General features: G+C 33.2%; 1 non-coding gene across 1 annotated transcript; it reads left to right on the top strand.

The window, feature by feature from the left end:
* The first annotated feature begins 1260 nt into the window (after positions 1–1260).
* On the top strand, positions 1261–1366 carry LOC145608169 (small nucleolar RNA R71). Its single transcript, XR_014105745.1, has one exon. It is a non-coding gene; the product is annotated as a small nucleolar RNA R71 (small nucleolar RNA).
* Positions 1367–10735: the final 9369 nt, after the last annotated feature.

The following is a 10735-nucleotide window of genomic DNA, read 5'->3' as shown; positions in this document are numbered from 1 at the left end:
CTAAGACTTCAGTGAAAGGAATAGAAAGATGAATTTCCTTAAGAATCTCGGTGAATTTTCCAAATTGTTCATCCAATTTGTGCCTATTGAAATTTTGGGGGTAAGGAAGTTTGGGTTTGTAAACTTCTTTTTCTTTCTCCTTCACCTTCTCAACTTGTTCCTGAGCAACTTCCTCAACCAAAGGGCTCTCATTCTCAATTGGACTCTCTTTTGCATCACTCTTCTCAGACACCTCACTCTCAAGGATCCTACCACTCCTAGTGGTGATAGAACAAACCGGTTCTTTAGGATCAATTCCTTGTGAAGGTAAAGAAGAAAGGCTGTATGCTCTTTCGAGGTGTTGGCCAGTTGAATGATTTGGGTCTCAAGAATATTTCCATGATTAAACAAGTCACGAAACATTTTTTAGACGATATGTAATCATTCAATTTCTTGACTTGATTTACCATGACATTCTCTAACCTACTCATAAAATGAGATAGTTGATCGTAGGAATTATAACCTTGCCCTTGGGTCTTTGGAGTAAATTCGGGTGAGGGACCTTTTTGAGAATTGTTTTGAAAATTTCCTCTACTTTGGTTACTCCAATTACCCATACCATGATTTTGGCCGAAATTTTGATTATAGTTACCATAACCTTGGTTATGATCCCCATATACCTGGCCGTGACTTTGATCATTATAACCATGGTTGTCATAGTTACCACGGAAACCTTGGCTTCCTTGGTTCTTATAACTATTCCCTTGATTATAGTTATAAAAATTTCTTTGGTGATGATAATTCCTATCCCCATCATAGTCATCATATCAATCACAAAATGCATTTGGGCAAATAGAAGCATCATGATCACTCTTTCCACATAAATCACAAACCAAGCATTCTCTAATCATGAAACAAGAAGCGAAAAGAGGGTTAGAGTAAGAAGATGTACCTTTCCCCATAAATTGGGAGGGAAGAATTTGAGCTAGTGAAGAAGCATTCTCAAGCTTAGCCTTGATGGAAACCACCTCTTTTTCTAAGTCCGAAAGTAGTGTGGACAAATTGTTGATGGCGTTGAGTTGATCAATCGAGCCATTTTCGCTTGTCGGCTCTATCTCAACTTCTTTCCAATCCATGTAGTTTGTAACTACATCATCTATCGCATCCACAACCTTTTCCACCGTCTTGTTCATTATTGGGCCTCCAACTCTGGCATCAAGACTTGACCTCCCTTGAGGACTCAAACCACCATAAAAAATTTGAATGATTTGGTAAGTGGGGATTCCATGGTGAGGACAATCTCTTTGATAATCCTAGTACCTCTCCCATGCTTCATAGAGGTTTTCACTAGTTCTTTGCTTGAAACTTTGAATCAAAGCTCTAGTCTTTGCCATTTTCTTTCGAGGGAAGAAATAAGAAAGAAATTCTTGGTGACTTCATCCCAAGTTCTCAACGAATTAGGCTTCACTTCCTTGTCTATCCACTCTTGAGCTCTTCCAATTAGAGAGAAAGGAAATAGCTTGAGCCTTATGAATTCTAGCACTACACCGCTCACCTTTATCGTGTTGCAATATTTCTCGAACTCCTTAAGATGATTGAGCGGACTTTCATTTCTTCCTCCACTATATTGTCTTCTTTCAATCAAAGTTATCATTGTCGGCTTGATTTTAAAATCACTATCCGGGATCAATAATGGTGCAATCCTGCTCTCATACTTGTATGCACCCGGAGTGCCCATCTCCTTCAACGTAAGCCTTGGGACTTCTCCCATGTTAACTTGCACACATAAACACAAAAAGAAATTATTAGTAGCACGGCTACAAATGTAGCTAAAAGAAAAAAATGTTTTTGTATTTTCGAGATAAGGTGAAATAGACTCAACAACAATAGCAAACAACTATGCCATTTCCCGGCAAAGGCCCCATTTTTGAACGAGGGTTGAGACTAGGTCGTTAGACTAATCTTCCCAAGGATAAAAAAAATTTGTAATCACTCAACACATCCTTATAACTAGCATAGGATTAAGTCGAGGGTCAAACCACCTGGAATGGGAGGTGAATGCTAATGCTAAAGCTAAGCTATTTCGAAGTAATGAAGTAAGGTGTGTATATTCTAAGACAATCAAACAATCAAGATAAGATGAAATCAAATATATTAAACACTAGGGTTTAGGATCCACATAAACTTGCAAAGGATACAACTAATCGAGATTGGAATTAACTAAGTCGAGTATTGCGAGGGAAAATCAATAATGCAATCAAAAGAGTTTTATAAGCTATTCTCGTAGAGGTCAAACTAGCGCCAACTACGAGAGACTCTAGATAGGAACTTCACAAACCAACTCAATCGACAAACGCAAGCCACAAATCAATTGTCCGTATCAATATGAACTTACAATGCAATTTGGTGCGAGTAACTATGTTGATCAATCCTTCATTAAACACACACATGCACATAATCAATCAACCAATTTAATCACAACATAAACTCCATCAATTTCCCCCAATTAGCATCAATCCATTACTTATATATGCTTTACTATCACCCTAGAAAGTACACTACTCACTATCCATGGAAATCAAAATCAAAACTAATCTAACCAAGAAATTTATCATCATCATATTAATCAAACTAAATCAATCATAAATCAATAAAACTTGAACAATTAACAAAGCAATTGAAATCAAAAGCTAAAGATTGCATAAAAGTAAAAGAAATCTTTACAAACTTGATTCAAATCAATGGAGAAAATACTTATAATCATCAATCTTCAATCATGAAATAAGAACTTCTCTCTCCACAAACTAAAGTTTCTCTCTCTACAAAATCTAACCAAATTCTATTCTAGTTTTAAAAGAACTAACTCCCCCTCTAAAAATAGAAAGAAAATCTTTATATAGTAAAACTAATAAAGGGAAGGTAGTTAGATCGTCCAAAATAGACCCGTACAGGTGCGACCAACTTCAAGGGGGAGCATGGCCGCGCAAAACTAGGTATGGAACAGAGAACCTGAGAGGCGCGCCTGCGCCACTAGGCCGCACAGCCGCACAATGGTCATGCGCGCCCGCGCTTGGGAGCAGGCAGCCTCCTTCACCTTTGAATTGCACTTCCTCGTACGCTCCACTTGATGATGTTGATGAACACGGAAGAAGGCAGTCTCCAAATAGCCCCCACAGTGGGTTCAACACCAAGATTGGTTTACCCACCGCTTGCATGCACGAGTTAGAAAACTTGGCCTATACACTCCTTCAATATTGAACTACAAATGGTAGGCAAGAGGCATCTCAAAAGATGTAAAACTTGGGAAGGAGACTCAATAATCTTCGAATTACGATCATAACCTTAAAAATGAACGAAAAGAAGCAAATAAAAGAGAAAATAACAAAATAAACCAAGAAATTTATTAAAATAGAAATTCAACTAAGAAAATGCAAACTAAAGAAATAAAGAGTAAAAATAAGGAAAAGTTAAAGAAAAGAGCTATAAAATAGCATGAATTTAACCCTAAAGAGAACTTAATGAGTTCCATAAATGACACTCATCATGTAGTAGCCTAAAAGAGCTATTATTCAATGATCGATGATAATTGCTCCATATATATTCTAGAGAAATTTTAAATAAGCTTTTTCCTAGTGGCATGAGTCCTCATGAGCTTATATTGAAAGCCAACAGTCCAATTATTTTGTTGCGTAACATCTTACCGTCATTTGGTCTTTGCAATGGAACACGGATGATATGCAATAAATTCTTCCCAAAACTCATTGAATGTGTTATTGTCGTTGGCCATCACAAAGGAGAGCATGTATTGATATCAAGAATTAACCTAAGACCAACAGAGTCTTCAGCTTATCCTTTTCAATTTCAGAGGAAACAGTTCCCTTTAAAGCTCAGCTTGTCAATGACTATCAACAAAGCTCAAGGGAAATCACTTAATAAAGTTGTTGTTTATCTTACGCGATCATGCTTTTCACATGGCCAGTTATATGTTGTCCTTTCTCGAGCTTGACAAGCAGCTAATGTCAGTATTAAAACTGACATGGATGCTAATCAGCCAGATTTGGGTCATGTTAGAAATGTAGTATCCTATGATATTCTTTACATGCCTTGCATCATCTAGCTACATCAGTGAGTGATATCTTTCCATTCCCTCTTATTATAGTCTATAGCTGATTTGTGTATAATTTTTATATTAGGTGTTCAGATCAAAATACTATTTAGCTAATTTTCTTTTATTACTTTTATTTCCAACATGTTAGACTTTTTCTGTCAAAATTTAGTTCCTTTTTAAGTATGCCATAATTGACCAATCAACATAGCAAGATTTATTTAAGGTCTTGCATGCTATTAATAAGTTTAAGAATCTTTTTCTTTTAGCTAATATTCTTATATAATATCAACCTCTATAGGTAACTGACATCTTCTAAATGGCTTTTCTGTTTTCTACATAGTGCTAGAGGGTGTTTGTGCTGATCACAGAGCCACGGGATAACAAATTATCCTTTTGGTTTTGTCTAAAATCTAAATGTAGAACAATCAACCAAACAATATCCATAATTAGTAGGTTATTTATATATTTAAATGAACAAATAAGTTATTGTGATCCCTTTGAACTATATGTATATGCACGTATATGTATTTTAAAAAACCCATGATGCGATAGTCGTGTTATCTTGACACTAAAAATTGTATCTTTGTCACTATCGCTTAATATTCACCTACATGTCACAAACAATAAAATTTGACAAATTATATCAACGCAACAAGACTTCCAACAAAAACAAAGCAAAAAGGACACAAACTACCAACCAATCTAATAATAAATCAAGAGAATGAAACTTTGTTCTTCTTTTTTAAAATAAATAAATAAATAAAATTTGATTATCTATTACTAACTTAAAAGAAAAATTAGTGCAAGGGAAGAATTTTAGGTAAAAAGGTTTTGCTAAAAAATGGACAAAAAATTGAAAACAATACATAAGCAATATGGTCTTTTAGAATACATGGAATGCATGTTATTGGAACAATAAATTTTATATCATTAAAAGGCAAAAATTACTATTCCAAATGAAACTAAGAGTAGAAATAAAAATCTTACAAAGCATAACATTTTTAAAAAATTTTTTTTACAAAATATAACATTTAAAAAAAAAATTCTTACAAAGCATAACATTTTTTTTTTTTTTTTGTATAAGCTAAAAGATATAAAAATAAATATGCAAGCTAAAAGATATGGAAGTAGATATGCAAATCTATATTTAAATACTATTGATCATTCAAGTACATGTTATATATCTATAAAATATGGAATTACCTATTTTACGAGTAAGCTTACTAAGTGTATGAAAAAAAATGTATAAAAAAACACTGTTGATGGAAACAGTAAGGTTGAATTCTTGCTTCTTCCTTTACTTTTTTTTAGGTCATGTGTATTATAAAAGCACTAGGCCTCATTGTTCCTCATAAAACTCATAGTCTAAGCAGTACATCACAAAAGACAAACCAAAGAAAAGGGCAAGAAAAAAAAACTCACAAATAAAAAGGAAGTAATATTCTCAAATATCAGCATTAAACCCTCTACTCCTTGGCAGGTATATATGATAAGCCTATATACTATTTCAATTTGTTGCCTTTTTTTTTTTACAATATAAGTTAGTTTTAACCGAAATTATTGCTAGCTCAAGATCCATTTATAGATTGCATATATGCTAAAATTTAATATTCTTAAAACTCAAGCTGTTATGCAACCAAAAAAGTCATTACTTGTCTGTATACAAGTTACTTATGTCATACATAAATGCCTGTTGATGCTCAGAATTAGAAAATTGTTAGCCTTTTTAGTTCATATGAGATATGATTGGTATTCTGCTTGATCTTAACACTTTATGTTCATCCATAAATACCCTTTTTAGTAACTACTAGACCAATTTGTTTATATTAGTGTAAAAACTTCTTAAGATTATAGACCTGTAGAATGAATTTACACCTTCACTATTTAATATTGATGAGCTATCTCTTTGTGCAACTGTACTTGTAATAGTGATCAAACAAAGCATGTTATACAATTAAAATTATCATATAAAAATAGCTTTAATTTTGTAGTTTCACTAGCTCTGTCAACAACAAATAATTAACACCAATAATATAGGAGCCATATATCTACACTTATTTTCAAGCATTAGAGTATATGTAGTGTCAAATTTCTATGAAATCAATGTTAAAACATGAGAATGTTTAATTAATGTTGTAATTTTAAAAGTAAACATGTATATATACATATATATAAAGAGTTTTTTCATGATATATCACTTGATAAATTATCATAATCTATATGTAAAATCAAAACTAATTTAATTTTCTGATTGTACTTTTAATAGAAAATCTTGTTATGGCACCCAAACGAAAATTTCTCGATGAACTCGATACATCGAGTAAATCATATAAGGTTAATGTAAACATTTTAGAAAAAGGTAGAAAGCAAGAGTCTGAGAAGCAAAATATTTTACTAGTATATTATCTTACAAGATGACAAGGTATAATTTATACATTCCATTTTCAAGCACACACTAAACTTATAACAAATCATGATGCATAGTGATATAATAAGTATTGTTTTATTCGTTTTCCATAAAAATCGCATGAAGATGACATTATTCGGTGATCAGATTGATGCATATAAAGATGTCTCCTTGTTTAGAGGAAACTATGACATTGCTAATGCTTTAATACGGCCATTAGATGCACAATATAGGGATAAAGAAACGGATCTGCCATTTCAGATGACAATAGGGAGCAGAACCCTCATCTAGTCTTTAGATCCTGAAGGAGAACAAGTGTTTCCTAGACATCAATCTCTTGCTTTTGTGCCAAGAGTTTCTACTTATGATGTTCCACATGGTAGAAATGATACTTAAACTAATATAATAAGCTTTTATTTTGAAATATCCAGTCCATTTCTAGCAATTTACTAATACATTCTCTTCTTTTGTAGATATCCTTGTTATTGTGATATATGTTGTAAATGATCCAAGAAAGATTGTGACAACCCTGAACAAGGAATCTTATATATGCGACTTGATGGTTAAAAATCATAAGGTACTTGCATATATACTTTAAATTAAATCAATATAATTATAGCGTTACCATAACTACAATGATTCCATTCTGACTTTGCCCAAAAACTTTCATCACAGATTCACCAGTAAAGGTGTGTACATAAAATGGTTTATCTGGAAAATAGTGTGAAACTCTTATTCCTGACATGGAAAATCTCAGAGTAATAGGCATCATAGCTCTGTGTCCTACCTCTCGCAAAGGTAGGTCACAGAATAGGTTAATAAATGTATACTTTACCTCACCTATATCATTGGTTATCAACAAGCTAATAACAGCTTTTACCTTACTCAAATCAAAGGATTTCAACTTGAATAATCCATGTCTATTGTAATAATTGAATCTCTTGAAGGTGAACAAGCAGATGCCTTGACTAAATGGTATAATAATTAACATCTACTTCTAAGATTAATTAATAGTAGATATGTTAAATTATTTTAAATTAATGTACATTATTTTTGTTGATGACAGGACAAGAATGCATCTAAATGTCTAATAGAACATCAGAGTAGAGTTATGGCTGCTTGGAATCCACCTGTAGAAAGAATTTTAACAACAATAGCCCATACCAAATCCAAAAAGGTAGACTTATATGATGCAGTATTTGTATATAGCTATTGTAGAGCCCTCTTTGTCTTCTATTAATTGCAATAGGATAGTTCTTGCTTATATGATTTTAAAGTTAACATGCCAAATATCAAGATTGTGCTAAGATTTATGTTGGCAATGCAATCAGCGTAAACGCTTCCAAAGGAGGTTTATTGGCTCATAGTTACAACATCTGATATTCAGTATGACAGGCTTAGAACATATATAGGGTGTTCTTACTGTGGAAAGCAAACACAATTACCTCATGGAGCAGTTTTTGGTTGCATAGCTTGTGAGAGAAATAAAGTATCTGCTACTTACTGGTAAAAAAACACTTACGGATTTCATTAAATAGCAAAAAAAATATATCACTGATAGCGATTGAAAACTCAAACTTATTCATCAAATTATGCAGAGAAACTATTACTTTTACTGCCTTGGATGGAACTAGAGCACTACAACTTATTGCATTTACTGAGAACTCTGTTCTGCTGCTTGGCATGTCAATTGCAGATATTTATCACAGGAAGGCAATGGTAAATAGTCCATAATTGACATTTGATATTAAACATCTATCCTAATTATATGATTTCCTTAAACTCTTACTCTATAAACTAACCCACAATCTATCTATGCTTCAGGATGATACCACTAAGTTTGGCTAGATAGCTTATAAGCTGCAAAATACATACTTCTTACTTAAGATTGACCCTACAATTGCTCTAGAACAGAACAAGGTTCTGCAATGGGGTATAAAAGGTGTGGAGATGGAAGAAACTAGTACAGCTGGTGTTAAAGGAAGCAGTTCAGTAGATGTTGCTGCAGAGTTTGGTGCCAAAAATGCAAAAGATATAGCTGATACAAAAGATGCTATAAGTGAAAAGGGCAATGCATGTGCAGCCAAAGATAGCAATAACCTTAGCAAGACCATAAAAAAGGAAACGCTTGAAGCTTATGACTTATCAATCTTCAGCCAAGAAGAGGAGGATGATTGCTTATTGGCAAAATTAATGGCTGCAACACATAAAGCAGGTCAGTTAAAAACAGGAGATTCTAGATCATAAAGGAAAAGACTCGATGCTGATGATGAATCAGAATATGCTACACCAGAGAAGGATGTTATTAAACATGAGTTAGAGTCAACAATCAAGGCCAAATGTCATTAAAGAGAAGGATAAAGATCTGCCTTGTCGTGCAGCACTTAAAGGCAAGAGTGTTTCCTTTGACACATACACTATTTCTACTGAAACAAAGCAAGGTATAATGTAGGAGAAGGAAAGAAAACGGTGAGCACTGTGTTTCAGGATGATGACTTTGTTGACCTTTGAGAAAGAAAAAGAAGACTTATGACAGATCGGTTAGGTAACATCTTCACCTATTAAATCTTTTGCTATGTACATACTTATTAAAGATATGAATTACAAGTAAATCTTTTATATCGTGAGGTTGTTATAACAAACAATTATCTTTAGATTACTTATCCCACAATAACACCAAGTATACAACGATTATATCGGTTATGATTAAGGCTTTTAAAGGCTGTGGTCTTGGAAAGGAACATGGTTTATAAAAATACATGTTCCTAAACAACACCACTTGTTAAGGTGTTGACCTTGACACACAATGTAATCAGCCTACCTTTTACTGTCTGATTGCTTAGATTTGACTACAAAACCATTCAGGAATTATGGTATTATATTGGAACAACTATCCTAAAATGCTTTTTCCTATGTGACACTACTTCTTAGAATAAGCTTTTGCTATCTAATTGCTTGCTTATAGTTTGTCGGGCACTATGTATATATTAGGATATCAAGGGAGCTTAGCTCTATCTTCCTGTTATTGTAATCACTTGCTTTCTACTTATGGTATCAAGCAAATGTGATAACTATTATAGTTAAGTACTAAACATGTTTTCATTATCTTCCTTTTACATTCTTTCTAAACCTAGACAGATTAGCCCACTAGCTTTACATCAAACCAAATAATATATTCCTCTTCAACACATTTATATAATTCTTGCTAAAGCAACACAACCTAATTAATAGCAGCAAACAAGTAAATCTTTGAAAAATCTCATATGCATTATGAATGATAAACAACAATAAAAAAACAAAATATAGAAATTAAGATCAACCTTTCTTCTTTACAAACCATCTTATTTTAGTTAATTGCAACCTAATATCTCCCCTACTGATTACATTTACAGGAGTTTCATAGTTACATAGTTTCCTACCATAACCTAATACCCATAAAAACCCCTAACAAACATTTAATTCATGCTAGCTCTAAACAACCCTCCAAAAACAAACAAAATGCACCACTTACACTTAATTCTCTATAACACATTTTCAGTCAGAAATACTCATAGCAAACATAGAAGAATCTTTGCTTGTTTCTTCATTTGCTTCATCATACTCCAAAAATTAGAATCGGATCTACTCTCATCATCATCATAATCATCACTACCTGATTCAAATGATGCATCTGACTCTACAACCGCTTCTTCCACTATCTTAGTTTCTGAATTAGAATTCACATCACTTTCAGCATCTTCATCATTCTCATCATCTTCCTCGGCCTCAACTTCTTCCTCAAATTCTTCCCCTTTCTTTTCTTCCTCACCTCTTTCCTTATTTTTTATTTCATATTCATCACTATCTTATTCAACAATAATAACTGGCCATTCCCCACAACCATCCACCTCAACTTCTCGTTTTCTTTTGTCTCTTATATATCCGTTTTCTTTTTTATTCTTCACCTTTAAAATCCCTTGTTGCAAAAATTCCAATTGACTATTCATCTACTTTGTCATATCTGTGGCATACAAACGGAAGCTTGCAACATTCTCTGCATGTGATTTCGACTCATTAGGTCTCTAGATTGATGGTGAAAATACTTTTCCAGAAGTGGAAGTGCTATCAATGCTAGCCATTGTCGTTTGCAAGAAATTAAAGCACAAAAACTCTCAAAAAAATAAGAAAAAAAAGGGAAGATGAAAGACAGAACATGAGAGTAAAGCAGGTATTATACACCATGCGAAAGAAGTACCCCATTT

The sequence above is a fragment of the Chenopodium album genome, chromosome 2 (genome assembly GCF_948465745.1).
Source record: "Chenopodium album chromosome 2, dcCheAlbu1.1, whole genome shotgun sequence".
Classification (NCBI taxonomy): domain Eukaryota; kingdom Viridiplantae; phylum Streptophyta; class Magnoliopsida; order Caryophyllales; family Amaranthaceae; genus Chenopodium; species Chenopodium album.
Note: the sequence above shows the minus strand (reverse complement) of the source record. Positions and strands in the feature narration are given on the sequence as shown.